Source organism: Papaver somniferum, unplaced genomic scaffold, assembly GCF_003573695.1.
Source record: "Papaver somniferum cultivar HN1 unplaced genomic scaffold, ASM357369v1 unplaced-scaffold_107, whole genome shotgun sequence".
Taxonomy (NCBI): Eukaryota; Viridiplantae; Streptophyta; class Magnoliopsida; order Ranunculales; family Papaveraceae; genus Papaver; species Papaver somniferum.
The window spans coordinates 5,747,405-5,759,695 of NW_020619603.1; positions in this window are offsets into that span (position 1 = coordinate 5,747,405).

The window sequence follows — 12,291 nt, forward strand, 5'->3', positions numbered from 1 at the left end:
CACAACAGACCATACTAACATCATTTTTGCAAACATAAAACTAAAGGCAAAGGGGCGATCAAAACATGAAATACAACCACAAATAGGTAATCACAAAGGTAACTTGAAAAAAAATAAGGATTTAAAGGAAGCAATCACCCTGATGCGAATATCCGAGGCAAAAAGGGGATTGTAAACTTAATAGGAATTTGATATTCACACTAGCCTGATTTTACCTTTGAAAAAAAATAAAGATTTAAAGGAAGCAATCACCCTGATGCGAATATCATAGGCAAAAGGGGGATTGTAAACTTAATAGGAATTTGATATTCGCACTAGCCTGATTGCTTTGCGTGAAACATGATAACAATTATATATTCACACGAATGATAAATCCATACACATGTATTATTACATTCACACATATGATAGGATTTTAAAATGAATAACTATTCGCACGTATGATAGATATCTACACATGTATTATTATAGTTGTACATATGACATGATCATGGCATGTATTGTTACCTTTGCACACACAGAAGACACATACACTCATACTAACATATTCATATGAATAAGGAACTTATGCACATAGGTTATCATACCTAATCTTGAAACTTACATAAGTTGTTAGAAAGAAAACATGCATTCTTTGATCAACAGCCAGAAGAAGGGGCGGAATCTATTAAAAGAGGAAGTGTGTTCAAAATATTGACTTCAAGATCTTGATCGTATACAAGGAAGAAAACGTCATATAAAGAGCGTAAAAGAATAAAAAATTGAGCGACTAACTCTTCCCAACGTTATCCCCAGCCGCGGTAGACAGCTGTCCTCTGCCCCTGTCTTGTCTACGTCAGTCGGACTATCCCCAGCCGTAGATCTTAGATCTTTCTGGGGATAGGATAAAGTGACTCTTGGCCGTCCACGTGTGATATCATAGCTTAATTCCCTCATCCACATGTCCTCCACGTGTGTCTTTGTGTACACGTGGCGGAAGATGAAATGTGTACCTACAATTTGCCCCTTTTCCTCCTACTGGGCGGTTAGTCGAAGTGGGAAGAAAAAACTTGTTACTCTCTTCATCTTCTCTTTATTATTTTCCTAGATTTTAGGGCACATTCCCCACTATTTTCAATAACTTCTTCTCGGGTAGTGGGGATAAACGTGTTACTCTCTTCATCTTCTCTTTATTATTTTCCTAGATTTTAGGGCACGTTTCCCACTATTTGCAATAACTTCTTCTTGGGTAGTGGGGCGGTTTTATTTCTCTTTGCATATATATATGGAAGGAATGTGAAAATTCTCTAGTCATAAATTTCATTCCTTCTCTTTCCTCGGAGCTTTTATTTTTTGTTCTCTGCTTTTGTATCCTTGTTATTAATTGATGCTGCTGCTACTGTTGTTCCTCAAAGCTTTCTGCTGCTGCTGTTGTTGTTCCTCAAAGCTTTCTGCTGCTGCTGTTGTTGTTCCTCGAAGCTTTCTGCTGCTGTTGTTGTTCGTCGAGGCTTTCTTCCTGATTTTTCATTTATAGGTAAGTGGTTTTACTGTGTTTGATTATCTTTTGATGAAAAATATATTCGTTTTCTGCCGTTGCTATATGTGTTTGTGATGAAGAACATATATATATATATATGTGTGTATGATTGCCCCTGTTCGTTATTACAAACAATAATGATTTCTTCCTTCGTGTATGCTTGCCCCTATTTGTTATTTCCCCTTTTTATTTAGGGTTTGTTCTTATTTTCCATCTGGTTCATGATTATGAAGAACTATATGAGATCGGGTTTTTTGATTTTCGTTTTGTCTCCTTGGAAATCTGAAACTTGTTTGTGTATTACGCCGACATGGCTGACCGTTCGCGGGTTTCTTATGAAACTCTACCGCAGAGTCCGCGTAGATCCCCTCCGCGTAGAGATCCTGATGTTTCTCCGCCTGGTGGAGGTTCTTCTAAGTCTTCCCAAGGTGATGCCCGGGTTCATAGGGTTTCGTCTTCTTCTGGTCAGAGGTACTCATCCTCTAAGAAGGGTGAGTCGCAGAGAGGGAATACACAGAAAGGGGACCGGCCAAAAGAGGCTCCTAGTTCCCGGTATGCTATTTCTCGTCCCTTTGTTAATCCGCATGATGATCCCAAGAAAACGCGGGATGTCCCGCCTCTTCGATTAGTGGCGCCTCCTTCCGCGTCTCAGCAACATCCTCTACCCACACCCCCCCCCCTCCAGTGTATCAACCCAACGGGAGGTCTTCGAAAGAAGTGGTTTCGAAGACTGAGGCATCTAAGGTTCCTCCTAAGAGAAAAGCTTTCGATAGAAATCCTTTGAAGGATTCTGCGCCTGATCCCGCGGAGGAGGAAGATATTTATCAGGAAATACGCAGCGTCACTGCTGGAGAGAAGAAAGTGACTTTCAAAAATATTGATCTGGAGGTTTTTAAGGAAAAACATGGTCTTCAGCTATTCGATGTTCGTTTTTACGCTGCTGATGATGATATTACTTATGAGATGATATCGACGTATAAGTTTGATGAATTTCATCTGCTGACCACGGTGGGGGCCTTTGAAGTGGGTCTTATGTTGCCTTTGTACAAGTCTGGGAATTCCATTTATTATGATGTGCTGGCTGGTCGAGAGGGCTCTTCGAAGAATACTCGCTGTCGCTCTATTTCCCAACTTTATGGGAATTATCTTCGTGCACTGAGGGAGTGTTATCTTCGGAGTAAAGGAGAGACAATGATGACCCTTTATGTTCCCAAACCTGAAGAAAGGGAGTGGTATACGCCTGAGAATTTTAACAAGTCTTTTGGTGACTATGTTAACAGTAGGAATCGTAAACCGTGAAGTGTGAGTCTTCGTAATATTGCCGCTCCGCGTGGTGAGATTCGTCTTCTGAGTGAAGTAAGTGGTGCTAAGGTGAAGTACGTCCCGGGTACAGAGAATTATACTAACAAATTGGTGTTTCCTACTCGTGAGCGGATCAAGCGTGATCATGACTATGAGTGGCACGCGACTGTTATTGAGGTTGTTGGTGCTTGGGCTTATGGGTGGGTTCCAGGTCCGCAAGGATGGCGTCCTACCGCAGATAGCCAGATACATGAGGCTCCTCCTGCTCGTTATGGGAATTTCCGTCCTTGGCATTTGAATTTTGAGGGCATGAATTTCCAATATGCCCTCGATGTTGTTGATAGAGATGAAGAAGAGAGTTCCGATGCTGATCTTCAGACGAAGAATACTGCGGTTGTCATGGTAAGATTTCCATATGCCTTGTCCTTCTTTAGTTGAGGCAGTTTTAATTATTTTCAAAGCCAGGGATTTTTATTCTTATATGCCTTGTCTTTTTAGACGACGAAGAAGAAGAGGATAAATCCCAAGCAGTCCACCACCGCAACAATCGAGGAGGCGGAGGTTCATGAAGAAGTTAACAGTCCTGTGACTGAGTTTGGAGGGGATGAAGATATGTCTGATAGGGAGGAGCGTACTGATACATCCCTTCCAGGTCATGATGATGAAGAATTTGTTGAAGGGAATACTACCGCTGGTGGTAGCGGTATTGGTGGTGAAATTAATACCGCAGGTGGCCATGGTGCTGGTGCCGAAGATAATCCCGCGGGATGCAGCGATGCTGGTGATGATAACATTGCTCTTGGGGATAAGGGTGTTGGTGGTGAAATTCCCGCTGCATCCCAGGAGTTTTCCTTTGGTAGGATTTACTCTGCGGGGGATGGTTTTGATATAAACGCTGCCCTGGGCCTGGCTTCTGAGTTCAACCTGCTTTCCCCAAACGATGATTGGGATGTGCTTGGTAACTCTATCAAGGCGGATGGAAAGGGAAAGGGAGTCGTGAATGCTAGTGATATTCCAGAGGGGAGCGGTGCTAGAGATCTTCCAGATTTGGATGCGAGAGTAGCCTCGAACTCTTCGGGCGCTAACTTCACATACATGGGTGGGGCCTCGGTTGGGTCTTTTGGAGATGATTTTCCTCAGTCATTGATCCTTGGGGGTGATGATGCCATCTTATCTTGGTTCAAAAAGAAGAATTTGATGTTCGTACCCAATCCATCTCCTGTGGTGGAGGGTGAGAAGAAATCTGATGCCTATACTCGTAAGATGATGCAACTGTCTCCCGAGGACCAGGTCGCAGAAGCGTGGGATAAAATCTTCGGGCCTTGGAGGCTTCTCTAGTGATCGACGCTCCCTCGACTTTTGCTGACATGATGGCCTTGGATGATGGGTGTCAGTATGGATATCCCCAGCAGCGGATGTTAGAAGTGAGTTCTCTTATCATTTCGCCTTGTATCGATACTTAGCAATTTTAGAGTCTGGGTGTTCTAATTTCTGATTCGCATATGATGAGGAGTGAGCATTGCAACCACATGTTGTACCAGTTTTTTAAGGCCAAATCCCTCAAGTTGGAAGCTAAGATTCGTCTTCGGGAAGAGGAGCTTACCGCGGCTGAGGCTGTTATCTCTGATAGGGATAGGGAGATAGGTGAGTTGAAGAGTCTCCTCAAGGCTAAGGAGCAACAAGGCAAGGAGGAGGAGAAGCTTCTCTTGGAACTTGCTATGGCTCGTAGTGAGTTGGAAGAGGCTAAGAAGAATTCTTCGGATGTTACAGGTTCGATTATCTGTTTTCTCTTCCTTGCTGTTGTCCTTTACTGTAATTAGTGTTCTGTCTGAGTCTCCCTCCCCCACCCTATCTTCAGTGAGTGGAGTTCCCTAGTTAGTATGGCTTCGGAATGAGCGGCAACGTCAAAAATATCGCATCGCAGAGTTGGTAGAGAAGATAAAGAGCGAGGCTGATAAGTGGAATGCTCGTGCCGATGAACATAATGCTCTGGCAGAGGAGTGGCGGGGCAGACGAGTCCAAATGGTTGATATGCAGAACAAATATAACAATAATCATTGTTTGTTTAATGGAACGTTTTTGTGGACGCGTGATAATCTTCGTGAATCCCGAGAACAGGTCTCATATTTAGAAGCTAGAATCAATCTCTTGGAAGAAGAATTGCGTCAAGCTCGTTCTTCTCAGTCTTATAAAGTTAGAGATTACATTCAGCGTCTTGCTAGGGAGAGAGATGACGCTAGGGCTGAGGCTGGCGCTCTTAGCAAAGCTTTAGCTGCGTCTAGGGCCGATGTGGTACGCCAAGCTGAGTTTGAGATTAATCTTGAAGTAAATATGTATCGGCTCAATAAGGGTCTGGAGGAATTAAACAACGAAGTCAACCATCTTCGTCATTTGGATTCAATGAAACAGGTATAATTAGATGCGAGTCAGTACGCTCTTTCAACCCTTCAAGCGGATTATAAGAAGTTATCAGATGAGTATGACTTTCTTGATGAAGCCCGTGATACTGTTGTTAACGAATATGAAATAGATTCGGCGAGAGTCGAAGGTATATGCTTATATTATCGAGTGTGATTCTGTAATTTCCTGGACCTAACCTTCTGCCTTTTTCTTTTCCTTACAGAGCTGCAGGGACAGCTTCGCACTGCAAATGAAGAGATTGCGAAGGCTCAATCTAAATTAGCGCATCAGGAAAGCCAGATTAATCATCACAAAGGTTTAGCTACAGCAAGGGACGAGGCTTCCCAAGCCGCTTTGAAGGAAGTGAGTCGCCTTTCCTCGTTGTTGTCGAAGGCTGAGATGATGAATACTGTTATTACGTACAAGGCTCGATGTCAACTAGTGGAAGAGACTAACAAGATTCTGGACATCATCGAGTATGATCTTAAAACCGAGCATGGCCTTATCAAGGGCTATCCGCGCCGTGAGAAACCCCCGCCTCCAATGTCTGGTTCTTTAGGGCCTTCTTCGGGTGGGAGCGTACCTTCATCGCAGAAGGGGAAGACTGCTAAACCTGCTGGTGGAGTTGAACTATCCAAGTAGATTATTGTAGAAAGTTGTTCTTTGTTGATTATAAGGCTTCGTGAGATTCCTTTTGTATTTTCTTGTTCCCGCGTATCATTGCCAAGCCTGTAATCAACTTTTAATGAATTGATCATCGTTTTAATTTTTATCTATGTTGTCCGATTTCCTTTTAAGTATTGTTACGGTTAATTTGGAATATAACTGAATGTAATCAAGGATAGAGAAGTGTTTGAGTGCGAACCCGAGATATGTGTATCTTCGTGAACGTCTTGAGACCTGTCACCCCGCTGGCTAATCCTGGGCCAGAGGATTCCCAGACTGTGGGGGTCGGGGCAGCATTCTAGGATATGAGTTGTTTGGAATGTACATTCATTCCGTCAACCCGCTGCCATAAGATTGGTTGGGTATCTCTTTCTGCTGGTTGCCTTCCTCATGGTCCTACACTTTTAGACGCTGATAGGGGAGTCCCGAGAGATTGTAGGTGACTACTTTCCCCAAGTAAAATAAGACAACAATTAACACAAGTATTTACGTGGTTCGACAGCAGAGTGTCTATGTCCACGGGTGAAAAAGTGTCTATTTAGTTTGTTGAGTTACATTTGGAAGAACTCCATTGATGGAACCTCTAAGGTAGTAAATAGCAAAATATAGGAGAATGAAGTATTGTCGCGGAGGTCAATTCTCTGTATTTACAGGTGTAGGGTTCTCGTGAGGTATTGTATTTACACGTGGTCGTCTTGTTACTATGTTGCTCCATGTATTTTGAATATTTTTTGACGAAAGTTTGCTTGATTGATAGGTTGAGGTTTGCTACTCCTCTCTCAGAGATAGAAACATGTCGATCGCAAGCGTCGTTTTCTTCTTCTGGTGCTCTTCACGCAGATGCAGATCTGCGTTGCTTTCTACGGGTAGTATGGCTTGAGATATTTTGCATTCCATGGGTGTCTGAGGATCTCCCCTTTTAGGTTGCGTAGATAATAAGATCCATTTCCTACAACATTGTGTATGATGAAGGGTCCCCCCCATGTTGGTGCTAATTTCCCCCACTTCTTTTCTCGTTGGTATTGGGGAATGGTCCTCAGCACATACTGCCCTTCTATGAAATTTCTAAGCTCAACCCTCTTATTATACTCCCTTGCTAGTTTCCTTTGATAGTTTTCCATTTTTTGTAGTGCTGCCTCCCTCCTCTCTTCCAGATCATCCAACTTTTCCAACATCATGTCCGTTGTGAGGTTCTTCTCCCATGCTTCAGTCTTCGTAGTTGGCATGATTATTTCTATTGGGATAATAGCTTCGGCTCCATAGGTGAGTAAGAATGGGGATTCTCCCGTGGCTGATCTTCGAGTTCTCCTATAAGCCCACAAAACGTTGTGTAGTTTCTCGCACTAACGCTTCTTGTATTCGTCTAACTGCTTTTTGAGGATGAGTGCGAGGGTTTTGTTTGTGGCCTCTGCCTGACCATTTCTTTGAGGGTAAATTGGTGTTGACTTTTTCTTTCGAATTTTGAAATTATCGAAGAGTAAGTCGATGTTTTTTCCTTGGAATTGCTTGCCATTGTCAGATATAATCTCAGCTAGTATGCCAAACCTGCAAATGATGTTTTGAAAGATGAATGTGAAGACATCTGCGTCTCGGATCCTTGTCAGGGCTTTAGCCTCTACCCATTTGCTGAAATAGTCTGTGGCCACTATCAAATATTTTTTCTTCCCTGATCCTTCGATTAGGGGACCCACGATGTCCATGCCCCATTTTGAGAATGGCCAAGGGCTGTCTACTGGGTTCAACATTGTTGCGGGTGCGTGAAATTTTTTGGCAAAATGATGGCATTCTTCGCATCTTCGTGACATTCTTGCAGCGTCTCGTATCATTGTTGGCCAGTAATATCCTTGAGTTTTCGCCTTATCTTCTCGGGATCTCATTCCACTGTGATTGCCTGCGTCGCCACGGTGTATGTCTTTCAAAATCAAATGGCCTTCAGATATGGATAGACAGCGTAATAACGGTCCGAGAAAAGATTTTTTGTACAAAATATCTTCTCTCAGATCATATCTTCCTGCCTTTGACTGTATTTTTCTGGCTTGCTTTAGATCTGAGGGTAGTATTCCTTCTTTTAGGAAAAGATGAATCTCAGATATCCAATCTTCTTCTTTGCTGAAGTCTTCATATTGGTTTGCCTTAGTCATGATGTCGTCTTCTTGGAAATCATCCGCGATGAATTCTCCCACGTCATCATCTGCAATATCTTCTTCTGCGTTGTTCCCTTGCTGTGCAGCGCAAAATTCTTGAATATCAATTGAAGGCTCGTAAATCCTGGTTCCTTTGATTGCTTTGACGTCCTCGTTTCTGAGCATCGATGATATGTAGGCCAAGGCGTCCGCGTGCCTGATCTCCTTCCTTGCCAGGTGTCGGAATTTGATGTTTGGAATTTGTGATGCCAGTGTTTGCACCAATTCCATGTATGCTGACAATGTTCTGTTATAAACATTATATTACAACCCTATTTATCGGATGACCAGCTGCAAATCGCTTGTCAGACGCACGTCAGTTATGCCCATTTCTATTATCAACTGAAGGGCATGCACCATTGCTTCATATTCAACTATGTTGTTGGTATGCCCCTTGAATTCTAACCTGAAAGCATGTATGATCCTGTCTCATGTTGGGGTGGTGATTACGATGCCTATCCCCGCCACTTCTTTATTTTTCGATCCATCTACGAAGACTTCCCATTGCCTAGGATTTTTTGGTTCTAAGATGTCTATAGGGTCTTTACCTTCGTCCATTTCTGGTAGTCCTGCTGCCTTCCTCCCTTCGATGATGACTTCTTCGTAGTTATCCAACGGTAAGTCTGCTAGGAAATCTGCTAATACTTGTGACTTCTGAGAGTGCTGTAGCTCATGGATGATATTGAATTGATCTAGGTGAGTATTCCATTTTGCAATTCTGCCTACTTTCCCTGCGTTTTTAAGGACTGCTTCTAGCGGAGCTTTGCATGGGACGCGGACTTAGTGAGTCAAAAAGTAAGTTCTGAGTTTCAGGGTTTCCCATACTAATGCCAAGATAGGCTGCTCGATCTTCGTGTAGTTCCTCTCTGCTGCGTTCAGAGTCTTGCTGATGTAATAGATGGGATGCTCTATCTTCGTGTTGGTTTTAACCAATACTGCGCTGACTGCATCTTCTGTTGCTGCTATGCATAGTGCCAACACTTCATCGGGGTCTGGTTTTTGTAGTATAGGGATCTCAGCTAGGTATTCTTTGATATTTTGAAAAGCTTCCTCGCACTCTGCCGTCCATTCGAATTTGCTTCCTTTTTTGAGAATGTTAAAAAAATGCTTACATCTATCCGAGGACCTGGATATGAACCTCCCCAGCGCAGCCAGTGAACCATTGAGTTTCTGAACCTCTTTTAAGTTCTTTGGGGATGGCACTCTTACGATGGCTTCAATTTTAGAGAGATCGAATGCCCCTCTTCGTCACCAAATATCCGAGGAACTTTCCGGAAGTTACACCAAAAGTGCACTTCTCTGGGTTTACCTTCCTGTTGTGCTCTCTCATTGCTTGGAAAATATCTTTTAGGTCTTGGTGATGATCTTTAAGCAGCTTGCTTTTGACGAGCATATCATCCACATATACTTCCAGAGTACTTCCAATCCACGGTTTGAGAATTGCATCCACCATTCTTTGGTAGGTTGCCCCTGCGTTTCGAAGTCCAAAGGGCATTCTTACGTAGAAATATAGGCCGTGCGGTGTATAGAATTATGTATGTTTCCGATCTTCTTCTGTTAGGAATAATTGGTTGTATCCAGAGTATCCATCCATGAATGACATTTCTTCGTATCCTTCGACTGCCTCGACAAGTTGGTCGATACTTGGCAGTGGATAGCTATCTTTTTGGCAAGCCTTATTAAGGTTGGTGAAGTCGATGCATATCCTTACTCCGCCATTTTACTTCGGTACGATGACCATGTTAGATATCCATGTTGGATACTTAACTTCTTTGATGAATCCTGCGTTTAGTAGTTTGCGGAGTTCCACTTCAACTTCTTGATGGTATTCTGGAGATACTTTGCGCACCTTCTGCCTAAAAGGGGGGGGGTACCTGGTTTTATTCGAAGTTCGTGATAAACTAAATTTGGGTAAATTCCCGGCATGTCTCCCAATTTCCAGGCAAAGATGTCCACGTATTCCTTTGGAATTTTGATTAGCGTGGTTTCTCTTTCTTCATCCATCAAGGTGCCTATTTTGATCATCTTCGGGTTTCCCTCAGTCCCTATATTGACTTCTTTAGCTGCTTCGACGGGTGTAAACGTGGGTTTTGGTTCCCCCAAGAGAGGAACATTCTTTAATTGCTATTTGGTAGGCTCTCCGTCTTCTTTTCTGGCGGAGGTGCTTGCTTCTGCGCTGCCCGTGGTGCTTATGTTCAGAAGGATTTTTCCGGAGATTTATTCCAGATATGCATCTATGGTTATCTTCTTATTTTTGGATCTTCGGGACTGGTGCTTCTCTTCCTGCTCATTATTGATCTGATTCTGTAAGGTATGACATTCCCGCGCAGTTACTTGGTCTCCTTTAATTTCCATGACTCCCAGAGGTGTTGGGAATCTGAGATATTGATGGTAGGTTGCAACATACTCCCTTGAGATTGTGAACCCATCTTCTTCCGATGATGGCATTGTAGGGTGAAGGTGCATCTACGACGCTGAATCGAGTGTCCACTTTCATGGGCCCCGCGTATACTTGCAAGACAATGTCCCCTAGGGGCTTTGTAGCTGCGCCGTTGAATTCGTAAATGGTGTAGTAAGATGACAACAGTTGCTCGTCGTTGAGTTCCATACGCTTGAACGTGTCATAGAACAGGACGTTGACCGAGCTTCCTCTGTCGATGAGAATTTTCTTGACATTGCACCCTGCTATTGGGAGTGTGAGGACTAGAGGATCATTTTGGTCTTCCATGTCTTCTTCCACATCGTCTGCATCGAAAGTCATGGGCGCGTTCATCCATTGTTCGTGCTCGTTTACCTCTTTCCCATCGATCTTATAAAGCTCACAATAATATTCGAATTGTTTTCTAAATCTCTTCCTAATTTGGGCGGTTAGGGATGGTCCTTGAATCTCTGAACATGAAATCGTGTTGAGGGTGCGGTTGCCTTCCGGTAATTGAATCTGCTTGCCTCTCTTGGTTCTATCTTCGTTATCAATCTTCTGTATATATTGCTTCAGGTCTCCTGCGTCGATTAGTTTTTGAATCATTATCTTGAGATTTTTTCCCTTTTTTGTTTGATGACCGTTGAAACAGTGGTATTCATAGTATTCCTTCGATTTTTCTGATCTAGGAGGCTACTTTCCCTTAGACCATGGCCAATCGAGGTTCTCTCTCCCCTTGATCTCTCTCAGGATGCGCGAATAACTGGTATTCAACTTGGTATAAACTTGATCTTAAAATTTTCGATCATCTCTTCGTCTATCATACCTTCGTTCTTTCCCTTCTTCGTTGGGACGCTCTTCTGTGATTCCTCTTTTGGACCCGCTGGCTTGATCCATGGAATTTGTGCATGTGGGACGTTGAGTATGAGCTCTGGGATTTTCAAGCTGAATTTCTTCTAACCTTGCATGCTTTTCTATGATTATCCGGAGATCTCCTTCGGTGGTTGGGATGGTTCCGTGGATCTCGACAAACAAAGGACTCATCCTGTCAATCCCCCATTTGTAGCAGTTGATACTAACCACAGGATCTACGTTGTCAATAGCTTGGCAAATCTTATGACATCTATCAGTATATTCTCTGATGGTCTCTTTGTATTTCATCTCAAGCAAGAATAGCTTGTCCATGCCAGTATTGACAACCTTGTTGTACATGTATGTTGCTAGAAATTTTTATGTGAGTTGGTCGTAGGAGTCGATGGAGTTTTATGGCAAGTTATCAAACCATGACAACGCGGACCCTTTTAAACTTGATGGGAAGTATCTGCACAGTATGGAGTCTTCGTTATCCCACCGGGCCATCATTCAATTATAATATCGAAGATGAGCCGCAGGATCAGTTGACCCGTCATAGCAATCGAAGGCGGGAACCGAACACTTCTGAGGTATGGAAGTCTTGTTCAAGTGTTGCGTCAGCGGGGTAGTGTTTGCTTCCTTCATCACTTGTTCTAGTCTTCCGCCTTCCTGCCTAGCCTTTAGCTCCTTGATTTCTGCAAGCATCTCAACACGTAGATTTTCCATTGCGACCTGGTGCTCTTCATGAATGGTAGATTTCGCTCGTAGGAGGGTGGTACCGTCGTAGTAGTCCGAGTTCTCAGGATTGTAATCAGGTTCTGATCTTTGGATGCTCCTTTCTCCTCTTCGATTCAATGGAAGTGGGTTGTTTGCGACCACCATTCTTCTGTCTTGATTAGATGCTAGGGCCTTGGAGTTAGCTTCGTCGCGTTGGTTTTCTACCTCTGCGCTAT